Source organism: Monodelphis domestica, chromosome 3 (assembly GCF_027887165.1).
Source record: "Monodelphis domestica isolate mMonDom1 chromosome 3, mMonDom1.pri, whole genome shotgun sequence".
Lineage (NCBI taxonomy): Eukaryota > Metazoa > Chordata > Mammalia > Didelphimorphia > Didelphidae > Monodelphis > Monodelphis domestica.
In genome coordinates, this window is record NC_077229.1 from 482,112,777 (window position 1) to 482,129,832 (window position 17,056).

Sequence of the window (17,056 nt, forward strand, 5' to 3'; positions counted from 1 at the left end):
GGGGAAATGTGCCAACACAAACCAAAAGGCAGGAGATCAATTTGCCAGTCCTCACCTGGAAGGGGACCCCTTCTCAGGATTGCTTTTAAAAGATGTAGGAGCTTTAAACCTCCTAATGGGTTTGCTTATGTGCATTTGGCACACTCTGGGAAATCCCTTTGATGGTGCTCCCAAAGTCCCCTGCCTGTAGTCCAGTCCAGTCCTGTCACTAGCTGTGTGGACTGAGCATTGGCCTGCGAGATCAGAGCCACTCATTGCCTTCTGCCTCTCCAAATCCTTCCCAGCCATCTCTCTTCTCTCCTGTGTACCCAGGGGTGATTTCTGGTACAGAGGAGGGCAAGAGTGGAAGAGGAGCCAAAGAGGATCCTCTTGTGGTCGGCCCCTCACTCCTTTCCAGGGGAGCCTGGCTCCAAACTCCAAAGAATTCCAACTGTTTCTCATTCAGGGGCCGTCTTACTCCTCTACAAAGATCTACACTGGAAAGTGGGAGGTAAAGGGCACATCCCGAAGGTTGTGTGCTGCCTGCTTAGGTTCTTTGGCACATTGACACCATTCCTCGCCATGGGGCCTACCTGGGACTTGCAGCAGGAGTTTGGGAGCCACATGAAGTAGAGGTTAGATTGCTGGACCTCAAGTCAAGAAAACCTGATTTCAAATCCTCCTTCTGCCTCATATATGAAATCACAATAGCAATACCCACAGTCTGATCTCCTGGGATTGTCACAAAGTGATTTGTAGACCTGAAAACAAACCCTAAATAAATGCTAACTCCTGTTGAGAACTGCCGGGGGAGAAGACACCAGCTAGAGGGTGGCCTTTAGAACCCTGAGCCCAGGGGGAACAAAGAAATCATCAGGGTTTGATGCAATTCACTTTCCTGGATTATCCCTGAAATTCTGGACATTTTATGTGCCATAAAGTACAAGAGCCCAAGAACAACACAGCTGCCCTTTATAGCCTCTCTGTTCTCTACCTTGGCATTATGGGGCTCATCCAACTGTTCCTATAACTTTTGATCATTTACAGCTCCATTTATAATCCACTCTTCGAAGCAATATAGGACTCATTTATGCAACACACTAAATAGACTCCCATATTCTTTCCCCTAGTCTGCTGATAAAGTATAAAAGCTCATTTTTTATGTTGCAGAAGAAAACTCACCTGAGGATTTAGGAGTGAGTTGGGGGCAGTTAGGAGACTAGGATCCTATAAAAGGAGTCACAGGTATATTACATACAATGAACTAATATCAAAGCAAATTTGATGAGAAGGATTTAGGCTGATTCATTCATTAGACTGATTTTGCAGATATAGGTGCTGAAATGAGAGAAGCTTCCCCATTTCTCTTCTTAGGCCTCTCCTTTAAGAAAAGAAGTAGAATTCGAGATTCACAGATTATTCACTGGGCCCTACCTCCCCCCTTCTGTATTACTTTCAAAAAGGAACTCTGGAAGTCAAGATCATACAATTTCTCTCCAAAGCCTGGTGCTCTAATTCTCTGGAAGAACACCAGAAAATAGTCTCCTCCTCCATGCAGCAGGATTATATAACTGGTTCTGGGAAAATACAGGAACCAATATTAGAAAAGCCCATGACATAAAAGCTTTGTAGACTTCCCATGAGGCTTGGATATAACATATTAACAAAATTATTTTGAGAAGCTATGGCTCAGGACAATGGCAAGCAGTATCTGTTTGTATGATTTGCAAGCTGCTAAAATAACATCACAAAAATTTAATATAAAGAGATCTAAAATCTTGTTTATAGTTTTAAGCTACTTTTGTATTTTTAGTCTGCGATAGCAAAAAAAAAAACAACTCAAAATGAGGAGAGTCTTATGGGATAGAATTAATTCTGTCTTAGAAATGCAAAGTTTGAGATGTCTTTGGGAAATCAGATTCCAGAAGTCCAAAAAAAATTTGTACTGAAAGTCAGGAGAGAGATTAGGGATAGATTTGGGAATCTTCTATGTAGAGATGATAATAACTAAAGAAGTCACTAAGTGAGGATGAAGGCTGAGGATGAGGAGGGCTCAGGACCACCACATGACTGAATATCCAACAAAGGAGAATTAAGAAGTGTTCTCTCCTCACCCCATCCTCTCAAAATTCACCACCTTCTGCAAAAAGCTTTTACCAGTCCCCCAAGTGCTCATGCTTGCCCCTCTGAAGTTACCTTGTCCTTTCCCACATACTTATCCCTGCTGTCTCTGAGACTGGAATTGATTTCACTTTTTCTCTATATCCCAGGGACAGAGCATATAATAAGAACTTAACAGATGCTTATACATTGATTGAGATAGAAAAGCAATTGAGATTTATTTTGATCTGACAGTCAGTCAAAAGTTGATATCATCATGACTATTTGCAATGTAGATTGATATTCACTCTCATTAATGATAAACCTTGTCCTGAATGTATATTGCTCCTTTTGATATTAAGTAATGATAACATAAAATCATCACACTTATCAGGATACTTAATAACCAATCTTTTCTTGCCAAAAATGTCTGTGACCTCTAAAAGCTCTCATATTTGCAATTGTAAATCTCAGAGACAGAATTTTCTAACCTATTTAAAAATCTTCCAGACGAGTAGTCCTTACAGATATAAAGATGTTCTTTATATTTATATTATATATTATATATATACTATATTTATATATAGATGTTCCCTTCTGACTAGTTTATAAGACCAACAGATTGGCATTAGGGAAGTTGGAAAATGACTAGCCAAATTTCAACAAAAAACCTTTGCATGATAACTTTAAAAATGGAATACTACAAGGTAGTAAATGTAGCCATTTATTCCCATTTTCCAAATATGACCTTCATGAGGTATCTTTTTTTGGCTATGATAGAACTTAGTACCAGACCTTTAAATGTCTGTATCACAAAGTATAATACCAAGATTCTAAAGATCAAGGGAGCATGTTAAATTACATTGCTTTCATGAAAAAAAAATATGTTAGGAAAGGTAAGAAGATTTATAGTATAATAGCAAATTTTTTAAATGTTTTTGTCTTTATCTTATTTTTAAAATGTTTTATTTTGCATGTTTTATAGCATATGAGTACAATAGTACGTGTGTAATGTTTAAATGTTATAAAATTATCTTATCAATTATATGTAATTTATATGTTATATAAATAATAATTTTCTACATAGGTAGCATATGCTCAAAATTTTTTTACCAATATGGGTACATGATAAAAAAAAAGTTTTGGGAACCTCTGATCCAGTCCATACACTATGAACCACATGTTTATCTTACCCAATCTCCAACGATATTCCTTGTACTGAAGTGCCAAACCTGAATACCTCTGAGTAAGGAAGGAGTCACGAGAGAACATTTTTGGTTCTTGTCTTCTTTTGAATGAGTACAAGTACTAGACAAGTTCACTTATCTTCCTCTTGGCTCCCAACAAAACCAAAATCAAGTGATCTGGGGCAAGAGTGGACAGTTTTCTTCAATACTGTTCTGATAGCAGCTATAAATGCCATTTCTGGTAAGGCCTTAGCAGAGGGGGTGCTATTTTCTCAAAGTTTTCCATCCTCCAAAGATATCTTTTGTTCAACTACATATAACTAAAATTTCATTCCTTTTGACTGTGAAGAAAAAATATCTGATTTAACAAATTTTGTTAAAATATGATTGAAACTTAAAAATCCAAATTGAATCTATAAGTGATATAATTTCAATCAGTGTAATGTTAGAATAATTTAAAGCAATATGAGGTAGGCTTTTTCTTGGATAAGCATATTATAATTTATTACATTTTTATAACAAGTCATATAACAAAGAGGAAGAAGTGATGGGGTCTGAATGCAGAATTCTTAAACCTTTATTTTTCTATTTTGAGGGTTGTTTTTGGTTTTGGTCTGTGATTTATTTCACAACATGACTAATATGTAAATGTGTTTCCTATACCCTATATCAAATTGCTTGCCATCTAGGAAGGAAAGAAAAGAATTTTAAACTCAAAAAAATTAAAGACAAGTAATTACAATTTGTTTTTGCATGAAATTGGGGAAAGTAAAATATTAAATTTTAAAAATAAAAACATTAACATCAAAGAGAATAGGGCTAAATCCAGTCAGACATTCACATGCATTCAAGTCCATCACTAATACGATGAACTCCTAGATAGGGGAGGTGATCCACCGGGTTGCCAAAGGAGTTGCAAGCTTGCCCAAGTCAAGTAGTAGGATATGGGTCTGAGTGAATGGCCACTGCACTCTTAACCAGGGAGAGTTAGGGAAACCCCGTACTGAAAACCAAACAAACAAAACTGAGCAGAACACTGTTCCAAAAGGTATAATGGGGGCAGAAATGGGGGTTTGGGGGAAGGGAGAAAGGTAAGAAGGTGATTGCTCTAGAATCACTGAATCTCCTAGGAGAAGAGACTACAGAGACTATCTAACCTGTAACTGAACTAGAATCTCCTCCTCGACATTCAGGACAAGTGGTTATCCAGTTCTGCTTGAAAACCTCCAGTCATGATGAATCTTCTCCCTTGAAGACCCAGTCCAATCTGGAGCAAATGCAATCCTGGAGACATTTTTCTGTACATCAAGCCTCTGCAGCTCCCACTCATTGCTCCTATTTCTATATTTTAGACCTAAGCAGAGTAAAGTTTATTGGAAAATGTCTCACATGTCCTGGGGAAAATCTAGATGGGATTATTAAGGAGGTTGTTAGTAAACATCTAGAAAAGAAAAGGGCAATCACAATAAATCCTCATGATTTTATCAAGATTAAGCCATACAAAACTAAGATGATTCCTTTTTTTTTTTGGACAGGATTCATAGAGTGGTAACTAACAAGAACTATAGATCTATTTTAGCTAGATTTTAGCTACGTGTAATTAAAATGTTTCCTGCTATTCTTGTGGAAATTAAAGAGAGATGTAGACTAGTGGGTGCAATTAGAAAGATCATGAACTGGGTAAGTAGTTTTGTACAAAGAGTAATTATTAATAGTTCAATATTGCCTTGGCAGGAGATCTCCAATGCAATGTTCCAGGGATATATGGGAGGCTCTGTGCTATTTTACTGTTAATAATTTGGATAGAGGAACAGGCATTAGGTTTGTCAAAACTGCACATGACAAAAAGCAACAAAACATGACAAATATACTACGTGACAGGATCCCAAAAGACCTTGAAAGAGTAGAGCATTGGGTTGAATATAATAGATGAAATTTAATAGAGATAAATGTAAATTTATATTTTGGATCAAAAAATTGTCTTTACAAAATACAAGATGGGAGGAGATATCATTAGACAACAGCTTATTGTAAAAATATTTGTTGGTTTTGGTAGCCTTCAAGTTCAATAGGAATCAACAAGGTAGGGGGAAAAAAGGGAATGCGATTTTAGCCTTCATCAAGAGTTTCTAAGAGAAATGATAGTCCTACTGGGTACTAGGGCCAGTTCATACCCTATCTGGAGTAGTGAACTTAGGACTGGGCACCAAGTTTTGGGGAAAATATTGACAAGTTTGACAGCTTCTGGAAAAGGACAAGCAGGAAGGGTTTTGAGTCCTTGCCATAAAAAGGTCAGTTGAAATAATTGGAAATGCTTAGCCTGAAAAAAGAAAAGATTTGGTGTAATAGGACCATCAAGGTACTAATAAGGCTCCCTGGTTACCCAGCATTTATAAAGAGTCATATAGACTGGATGTCCTACTGCAGTGTATATATCATTCTGACTATGTGCCTTTCCATATGGATATGAAAAAAGGTTGCAAGCTACCTGCACCAATGCTGTATATTTGCTAAGTATATTTCTTATGTTGAGGCAAACTGATTTTTTGTGTGTGTGTGTGTGGTGTCTCATTTTGTTACAATTTTTAACCTGAACCACCGACTGGCCTTGAGTCAGAGTTGGCCCTGAACATAGGGAGTGGGAGCATGAAAGCTCTTTTTAAATATTTGAAGCAATATGATGTGGAGGAAGGACTAAACTTCTATTTGGCTTCAGAGGCCAGAACTGGGAGCTACAGAGAAAGGTACAGAGAAGTAATTTTAGGCTTGGGTTTGGGGAAAACTTCTTAACAATGAAAGCAGTCCAAAAATAGAACAAATGGCCTTATTAGGTAGTAAATTCCTTAGGAATTTAATTAAGGAAGACCTTAATTTAAGGTCTTCAGAGAGATGTTAAATAATCATTTCTTGGATATGCTGGACTACAAATTCTTTGGGGAAGTATGGGATGAAAATGAGGCTGTTGGGGTAGTGTTCAAATTTAACAGTCTGTTATTCTCATTTCCATTTAACACATTATTTTCTATATTTCTAGATAATCCACATTTCCCCATAAAGGAGAGAAAAAGCCCCTCTCAAGGATCAAAGCTAAATAATATACTATCTGACTTAAATATTTACAAAGCTCTTTGCTCAAAATAGCCCTGTCTAGTTAGTAGTGTAGAAGTTGTTGTTGTTTCTCAGAGTAGAGAATACAAGAGAAGAGAAGAACCCAGAATCACAAAGCTTGTATGTTTTGAAAGTAGGACTTAAACCAAGGAATTCAGAATTCAGAGTTCTCTCCACTACACAATGCTGTTCCAATTACATGGATGAGTAATGGATCTACATCTGTGAGAAAGAATAATGAACTCATGTACCACAACCCAAACCCCCAAGTCAGGAACACAAAAGCACTCTTCTCTTTTCCTTCTCTTTAGTGGGAGACCCCCTAGCCTTCCCCTAACAAGGCCAAACCATTCTGATTTCTCCATTCTCTGAATTATAGTTTTGATATTTAGCCATGTACTGTGATTTAGTATTTCAAATATTGCAAGGTTATATGTCTTATATCTTCATCTGGCTTACAAATTCATTGCAGTGAAAGATTATATAGAATGTGTTTTGTATGCTTCATAACAACCCATATGGTATTAGAGAAACAATAGTAGCTAATAAATAATTTCTAGAAAGAATGAAGGAGCAAAGACATTTATTTTATTGTTCTCTACTGTAGAGAACAATAGGTTCAGTTCAGTTCACATATTACTTGCTCAATGTAATTGTGTAATCTACTCTTAAAACTTTTCAGAACAAAAGATATCCCTTTTCTTTTTGTGCATATTTGTCACTTTTTTCACAGATGCAAGATCCCTGGGCATATTGAGGGTCATATGTAACTCTAGCAAAGCAATCTAGAAGTCATTTGATAATTAAAGAGGATTCTTAGTAGTTTTAGAATTTGAAGAGTTTGAGTTAACTTCTGTCAAGAAAGCTTTTTAAGAGTAAAAATATAATAATAAAATGCCAGTAAATGGAAAAATCCAAAAATACCTTTTGAAGTGAATATTACTCGTGATTTTGTTCCCTGTAGGTTGCTGGGTTGTAGGTGTTGAAAATCCTTCAGTTGATTTCCTTTGTCAGCTTAGATGGTGGGTGGCAAAGGACAGTCTAGTGAATCTTTCTATTGTCTATCATTTAATCAAGAATCCTAGGAAGTTAAATGCAAGAAGCATTGGTTTAGTACTCTCAAATTCCCCTGACACCTGACAGTTTTTTTTTCCATTTTTAAAAAATTTTATTTGGTCAATTTCAAACATTATTCCTTGGTTATAAAAATCATATTCTATGCCTCCCTTCCCTCCCCCAACCCGTCCCATAGCCGATGCTCAATTCCACTGTGTATTACATGTGTCCTTGATCAGAACCTATTTCCATGTTGTTGATGTTTGCATTAGGATGTTCATTTAGAGTCTACATCCCCAGCCCTATTCCCTCAACCCATGTATTCAAGCAGTTGTTTTTCTTCGGTTTCTACTCCCAAAGTTTTTCCTCTGAATGTGGATAGTGGTTTTTCTCATATTCCTCTGAGTTGTTCAGGATCACTGCATTGCCACTAATGGAGAAGTCCATTACATTTGATTGTACCACAGTGTCGGTCTCTGTGTACAATTTTTTCCTGATTCTGCTCCTCTCACTCTGCATCAGTTCCTGGAGGTCGTTCCAGTTCACATGGAATTCCTCCACTTCATTATTCCTTTGAGGATAATAGTATTCCATCACCAACAGATACCACAATTTGTTCAGCCATTCCCCAATTGAAGGGCAGCCCCTCATTTTCCAATTTTTGTCACCACAAAAAGCACAGCTATGAATATTCTTGTACAGGTCTTTTTCCTTATTATCTCTTTGGGGGTACAAATGCAACAGTGCTATGGCTGGATCAAAGGGCAGTCTTTTAGTGCCCTTTGGGCATAGTTCCAAATTGCCCTCCAGAATGGTTGGATCAATTCACAACTCCACCAGCAATGCATTAATGTCTTGACTTTGCGATATCCCCTCCAACATTCATTATTTTCCTGTGCTGTCATGTTAGTCAGTCTGCTAGGTGTGAGGGTGTTTGAATTTGCATTTCTCTGATTATAAGAGATTTAGAACACCTTTTCATGTGCTTATTAATAGTTTTGATTTCTTTGACTGAAAATTGCTTATTCATGTCCCTTGCCCATTTATCAATTGGAGAATGGCTTGATTTTTTTTCTACAATTAATTTAGCTCTTTAGGAATTTGAGTAATTAGACCTTTGTCAGAGGTTTTTGTTATGAAGATTGTTTCCCAATTTGTTGCTTTCCTTCTAATTTTGGTTTTGTTTGTACAAAACCTTTTTAATTTGATGTAATCAAAATTATTTATTTTACATTTTGTGGTTTTTTTCTAACTCTTGCTTAGTTTTTAAAATCTTTTTTTTCCCAAATATCTGAAATGTATACAATTCTGTGTTTACCTAATTTATTTATACTTTCCTTCTTTATATTCAAGTCATTCACCCATTCTGAATTTATCTTGGTGTAGGGTGTGAGATGTTGATCCAAACCTAATCTCTCCCATACTGTCTTCTAATTTCCCCAGCAGTTTTTATCAAATAGTGGATTTTGGTCCCCAAAGCTGGGATCTTTGGGCTTATCATAGACTGTTTTGCTGAGGTCACTTACCCCAAGTCTATTCCACTGATCCTCCTTTCTGTCTCTTATCCAGTACCATATTGTTTTGATGACTACTGCTTTATAGTATAGTTTGAGATCCAGTACTGCAAGGCCACCTTCCTTTGCATTTTTTCACCTGACAGTTTTTGCAGGAGGATGGTTGTCTTCCCCTCATTATATCCCCATCCTGGCAGTCAAGTTGTCATTCTGATTGCTTGAATAAGTGCAATGGTTATCAAGACAGAGCTTTCTTGTCATTGGAAGGCTTATATATGGAAACAGTCAGCACAATCTCCTTTGTATGTAAGGAAGCATTATCTAAGGGCTAAGACCTTTTCTGTTCTGGATCTTCTACTTTAGAGGTCCTTCCTCCAATTCCCCATACTCATTAGTGAATGACTCATATGTAACTAGGCAGTCCCAGCCATGCTTCACTTTATTCCCCACAATCTTCTTGCCAGATACCCTGACTCTACACCCTGAGAACAGAGACCATGGTCACCATGAGAGCCCTCTTATCTTATTTTGATTGGTGAGGTGAGTGCCTCATACTGTATAGAGTATCACAATTATTTTCATATTACTCTCCTCCATCTTCTTCCACTCAGCTCCAACACATGTATCCTCTATCCATCTCTCCCATGCAGCACTCCAGTTCTAGAAGATAATCAAATCAATATGGTATTGCTACTGGAAAAGTTGTGTCAATCTACTTGTCAATGGCACCACTCACTATCCCTGTAACTTTCCAAATTCCCTTCTCCTGCCACCTCCCCTCTATGTTGTCTTCCCCATTAAAATACAATTTTTTGAAATTCTTAGTATTAATATCCCCTACAATTCTTGATATATAACTTAAAAATGTCTTTCATTCATTCAATCCCATTTTATTATTGGCACAGTAATGTACTATATTCATAGTATAACAGAAAAAACAGTAGCTATGGCAATAACAATATTGTGAAGAAAATTTAGCTAGGGGAGTGGGAAGGAGAGAAGCCAGTAAGAAGCTCTCTTATAAATAGCCTAGAAAATTCCTTTCTATCAGTCACTGAAACCAAGGAAACATTTAAATGTTTTAAAAAAAAACAATCAAGAGATGAATTGAAGAGTAAAATAGCCTTTAGCTTCTAGTTCCCTGATTTTACAAAATTAAATCCCCTCAAAAAACTATAAACATGGTCTTACCCCATTCTCTTCTAGATTTTTTTTTACTCTGTCTGGATTAATTTTCTTTGCCTTCACTTCCAACATCTCTGATTCCCAGTCAGCTTTATCAGTATTGAATCATAATTTATTCCACTAAAGATGGTCCAGCAAAAGACAATTGGGTCATCCACTAATGGGTCCACCCTTTCAAAAGACCAAAGAGGAGGGAGGATTTGTTATTATATCTTGAATATTAAAAGTATCCTTTAGTAGGATTGCCATGTGTTTTTGGTGTATTGATGCTGTAATGGCAAGAATACTGAACTTGGGGCAGAATACCTGGGTTTTCATGACACTGGCTCTATTTGGATCAACTCCAGTCATGTCTGACTCTTTGTGACCCCATCTGGGGTTTTCTTGGTAAACATACTAGAGTGGTTTATCATTTCCTTCTCCAACTTATTTTACAGAATATCTGCTCATGCTCAAAAGTCTATATGGATATCATATCAGTCAAGAACTTTGTACATACTCATGAGGACTGAGTTCTTTGACCTATCTCCTGCTACACATTAATGAGTATTTATGTAAAAGTAATTGACACATTTCCGGAGTACCTTGGACAGTGTCTCTGCACATGGAAAAGACTAGAGAGCCTCTTTTAAGGAGAGTTGTGATGGTAGGTAATAGAATAATTGCCTTGGGGGAAACACTGGAACATATGTAGGCATTCTGTAACTGGTTCCAGTCTGCTAACCACATGATTAGGAGAAGTTCATTTGATTGTCTCTATAACCATAACTGTTATGTGGGAGAAAGGGAAGGTGGGGTGCTTTTAAAAGGCTTTAATGGGCTTCTGGCTCTTGTTCATTCCCTTTACTGACATCATTTAAAGTGAAAATATGTTTGAAACATTTTAAAGCCTTGGATCTTTTTTCCCTCTCAGGCTAACATGTAGTTGCATAAAAATGGTCCTCAATCCTTTTACTTTCTCCTTTGTTTTGTCTGTGTTTTTCAATGTTTTACATTTCAGGGGAAGGAACTCCATTTTTGTGAGTTTTGAAAGGTCAGAAAAGCAAGCCTAAGGGATTCAGGAATCAGCGTCTTTGCTGGTTTTTCAGTCTGCCCTGAGTGTCAATGTCCTGGAGCAGACAGTGGCAATGTTTCCATTAAGAGCTGAGGTAAAACTGGACACACCAAGGAAAGGTAGCTTCAGGACCCTCCATGGAACCCAGTGATAAGCCACATTTTGCTAAGGGGGAACATCTTGAAGACATTGGCAAAGAGAGCTATGAGCTCCTTCAGCACACATGCTCTAAGCCATTAGTCTGCTTTCATCTGGATTCTATACAGTTGTGTAAGAGTGTGTCACGGATTTTTGGAGGAATGCATTATAGTATTTTTTTATTGCTCTTTAGTAAATAAATACACAATTACAAGCTAATTAAGTATGGCTGAATAATTATTAACAATTGATCATCAATGAGATTTATTACTATTTATAAACTATTACTGGAAAAAACACTCCTAATAGTTAGCTGTCTCTGGACAGCCACCAATGGGAATGATGTTTGGGATGAAAGCCCCAGAGCATGAACTCAACCATAGGAGCTCAAAAACAATGACCTTGACTCTATGTGTTGTTAGAATGTGTTCAGATGAGGTTAATCTGAAATAAAAGAAAGAACTCATGTTTCAAGAGGCTGAGAAGGGTTGATATATAATTGTGCTGGTTTAATGTTGTCCACACAGTCTTGATTTATTACTCATCCCTTCAAGTGACATGAAATGACATGGTCTATGTTTAGTTTTGCGTATTTAAAAGTCAATGTATATGTGTAATGATTTCACTCTATTCAAAAAAATGAAAGCATATAATTGTAATAAAATAACTATAATTTGTTATGTTTTTTATAAATGCAATTGAAATTAGAGCATTTGCCTGAAGTGTGTTATTAATAGTCAGGGTATATTGAACAAGGCATGGAGGTACATATAAGGACATATAAATGCCAACATTAAAGCAGAGGGAACAGATGGCATGTTTTTCTGTCAACTTTGTGATACTTTAATTTGCAAAATATATTTATTTTTAAGTTGATCATGTCTACTATGTAAAGAAGACTTTAATAGAAATAATATATATTTTATATGATACTCTTTAACATATTTTAATGCATTAAAGGCAACATGATTTGTAATCCAAATAACCATTTTAAATTGGAAGTGGAGAGTAGCTAGCTGTATGATCATTTGTAAAGTTCATTCTTTTTCCCCCCAATAATGCTCTATGCATTTTAAAGGCAGTTCCCTTGCATAGTGACATCTACAATTGTAAATATAGAGAAGAAGGTTGTCAGTATCTATATTTTTTGGAGAGAAATAGGTACTGAAATATTGGATAATGTTTTCATGACTGTGATTCACAAATGAATGTGATTATTCCATGTTGCTGCTTTTAGAAATATTATTTGCTATCTCCTTTGGCTATTTTTCATATCTTTCACTTCCTTTCAGAGACTGTATTTCTTTTTAAATCATTTTGATTAATATAAAACTAGAAAAAGAAAGGAAGGCTAGTGAGAACAATTTAAGGAAAGAAATCTATTTAGGGAACATAATTCCACCTTCAGAAATGCTATTTCTTTGGAAGCCTTATCATACTTTCCTGTGTCTATAAGATGTCTCTCTTGGCCTACTATAGGGGCAGTAAAAGTACAGAAATTGAAAGTTGCAGATTTTATTTATGCCTTGACAGCTGAGGGAGCCTCTTTAAGGGACATTGGTCTAAAATATTGCATTTCAATTTTTCAGTCACATCATCCCAGGGATAAACCAGATAAGAATATAGAAAAGAGGTAGAAGAAATAGGATGATGTTGGTGTGTTTCTGTTTGTTTATGGGGCAGCTAGGTGGTGCACTAGATAGATCACTGGGTTTGGGATCAGGAAGACTTTATGAGTTCAAATCTAGTCTCAGGCACCAGCTGTAGGACCTTAGGCAAGTAACTTAACTTCTATTTGTCTCAGTTGCTCATCTGTAAAATGAGCTTGGGAAATAAATGAGTATCTTTCCAAGAAAAAGAGGAGAAAGAGCAAGAAGCAAGGTCTACAGTGTTGTACTGTATCAATGGCAGTACAGTGGAAAGTATACATAACCTAGAGTTCCAAAATATGAGTTTGAGGCTCAAGTGATTTTGGTCCTGAGTAATTTTTTCAAGTCCCTTAAAATCTCTAGATTTCAGTTTCACCATCTATCAATTGAGGTAGGGTTGGAATAGATGATCTCTAAGATCACTTCCAGCAATAGCTTTAAGGATCTAGTCTTCACATGGTACAATTGTAACTGGACTGGTCAATGGTGAAATTTATCTGAAATAGTTTGATGCATTTTTCCTCCAGAAACTTACTTTTTCACATGTCCTATGACTTCCCCTTTCTGCCAAAGACTTCTCTAAATTCCCATATTGATAGCATCTCTATCCCTATCCCTATGTGTGTAAGGCTTCAAGACAGAAAGTATGGGAAACATTTTATTGGCTGGGGGGGGGAGTATATTATATAAGAGTATAGCCCAAAGGACTTTCTGTGGTATATGGAAATTGATCAAACCCATTTATTCTCCTTTTGCGTTAAAGAGTTCAACATAAACACCCAGAAAAGACTCAACCCCCAAAACAGACTCACAGAGAGTTGGACATGACTGAAAATGATTTAAGAACAATGTGCATTTATATCAACATTGCTGAATACTGGGAAAATAAATTAACTAAATGTGCATTTTTAAAAATAGTAGGCAAGCAAATAGATGTAAAAGAAGCACAAAAAGGGAAAAAAAGATTGAAAATTAGAGAAAAAGATAGACTGAGAAGCAGACTACAGATATTATGAATAAAACTAAAACCTAATGAAATTTATGTCTTTAGTCAACCTAATTTTTAAAAAGAAGACAGAAAATTAAAACAAAATAGCAAATAAACAAGTTGAAATAACAATAAAACCATAAGAAATAAAATAATAATCACAAACTAAAAATAAAAATCAAAAGAAATACCTACACAATATTAAATACTCAAATAACAGAATATCAAAAGAGATTTTAAATAGTCCAGTCTCAAAAAAGTAACTAATACTAGCTGTAAGGAAACTACCAAAGGGGGAAAGGTCCTGATCCACAAGAGAATTCTTCCAGTTTTTAAAAGAACAACTAGTACCAGTACTATTATAAATTATTCTCAAAAACTGAAAAAAGAAAACACTCAGATTCCTTTTGTGAGACAAATATAGTCTTTATACTTAAACCAGAAAAAGATAAATCAACAAAGAACTATAAACCAATACCATTAATGAATATTGATTTTAAAAAATCTTGTTTGTCCAACAGACTACTTCCTCTTATCCTCATTGAATTCTTTCCTTCATAGTGAGAGTAGGTAGAGCTAAGAGATCATTTTCCTTCTGAGTCCATATAGCTCTGTGAACAGGCTTCAGTCTTTCACCTCTGGGCATGTTAATTTCTGTTCTAGATGAAGTTAGTGGAACCTCCATAATCTTCTTGGTTTTGTAAGATCTAAAGGGAATTTCAGCATTCCAAAGCCAGAAGGTTTGCAGTCAACATATCATCAATACTCCAAGGAGCAAAGAATGAATGTCCCTTTAAAGTTGGCATTTGATACCCCGGTTAGTAGTATATAAGATGAGTACTCATCTGACAGAGATGATACTTTTGGAAATGAACATGATGGGACCAGTGCCCAGTAGGAACATGGGTAAATTTTGACTTTTTGGACCTCAGAGACTACTGGTCTCAGTTAAAGATAGTCTGAAACTTTGTCTCTTGTCCTTCAGCTTGTTTAAGCTCTTGTGAGTTTGGAAGGGAAAACTAATGTTATAAAATTACTTTCAATTGCTTTCATTTATTCTCATTTTTCTGTCACTGCTGAAACTGTTGCTTCATTACTAAGGGAAAGTCTCCTCTCCTCATATTTTTTAGGGTCCCCATCCAAACACCATGCAATATTTCCTTGCCTACAGGGAACAGTAAAATCTCCAAATCCCAGCATCTATGCAGGTCTATGTCATTCCTCCCTCCCCACTCCAGTTAAGGGGAGGTGTTAAACTACTACTAAGTTTTTTAAAGACTGTTCTATGGAAAAGGGATTATATTTATTCTGTCTTGTTCCAGAGAGCCAGAACCATTGAGCCAAAGTCTTAGGAAGACTAATTCCTGCCTGAATATAAGAAATTATAACTATTTACAACATACCTTAAGGTTTGCAAAGTGTTTTACATGTGATCCTCATTTGTTTCTCTCAACAATTGTGTGATAATAATGCCAAAGATAACTATAATTATTATTATTATTGCATTTCTATAACACTTTTAATTTAGGAAAGATACTTAAAGAATCTCTAAACATGTAAGTCAGTCCATGGGTTTATACTTTGGTGAAGGTTATTTCTGCCTTTTAGCTCAGTCTATCTGTGGGAACTAATGTCTAACATAATGAAAGTCACATGACTTAAAAAAAATCGATACCATGCCAAAGTTTGCTATATGACAGGCACTGTGTTAAACAACACAGTCCTTGCCTTCAAGGAGCATACTTCATTATATGGGAAGAAGACACATACAGAGGAGGGGGATGGATGACGATTATTCCCACACAGGAGAGGAAGCAGGTGACAAGTCTGAAGAGTGAATCTAGACATGAGTGAGATGAGATTTTGCTGGGTTCCCTCTTAAAATGATGATCCTAGTGAGGAAATCACCAAGCAATGGAGCAAAGCTCCAGTTTGAATTTTCTACAAGCTATCAAAGTGGCACATAAGAGGCTAAAATTCTTGCTTGAAGTTACATGGCCACTATGTATTGAAGTAAATGTTTAGTGGCCATGAAATGTGTTCTAGAATATTGACAGAAATCTTGACGTGCTTGCCATTGTACAGTTTACAAATTTCACTTCTTTTTTTTCTGAAAATAGAGATGTGTCTTTCCATCACTTCTTTCTCTATGATTTTTCAAAGATTTCTGACAGGGCTTTGCCCATCACATCTGCTAGTTCTTTGTGCATCCAATTTGTCTGCATCTGATAAATAAATCCTAGAGAGCAGTTCTTAATATCTTTCTTATCTTTTACTTATCTTCATACAATTCCCCACCAACCACATTTGTTTTGTCAATCTTAGTCCTTAATGGGACTAAGAGGAAGAATAGAATCTATAATTTTTTTCTTTTAATTTAGAACTGAGAGGCTTAAACTTCAATTCTTTTTCGTGAACCTCAAATACCAAGTTCATTAAACAAAGAAAAAACCCTTAACTGCTTTTCTTCCATGAGAATAGGAATTTGTCTTCTCAGATTCTTAGCTCCATTTGACTTTTAAATATATAGTTTTCAAAACTTTCTAGGGCTTGTCTGAGCCTGAGGCTCTAGTCTTTCAGAAGCTACTCAGATTTTTGGTCTGTCATGGCAAACAAAACAAAGGGGAAAAGGTCAGAGTATCAACCTAAAAAAAAAACAGAACTACTAAAGTAGCCAGTAAAACCAAATCTTTAATCAGGAAAGAGATAGTATTCAATATATGACTGCCACACAGAGTCAAGTGCCTAAAAACCACACAGAGTCAAGGGCTCTGGGACTCTGGGAACAGTATCTCTGAGAGGATCACAGCACCAGATGATTCCCCAAAGAACAATAGAACTTGGAGACTTATATACCTTTTGGGGATCTAATGACAGGGAAGTATGATTGATTAGCTTTACTATGGCTACAGGGAAATAAGAAGTCAAAGACAGAATTAACAGGGACAGGCTGATGCTTAAAAATGGATACTAAAAAAAGAGTCCCCATCAAGAGCTGGGCTACCTGGGAGAGGACTCTGATATAATGGAGAAACTTCTAAAACAAAAAGGGTATTTAACAGTTGATTCTATCTACTAGTCCCACCTAAACTGGGATA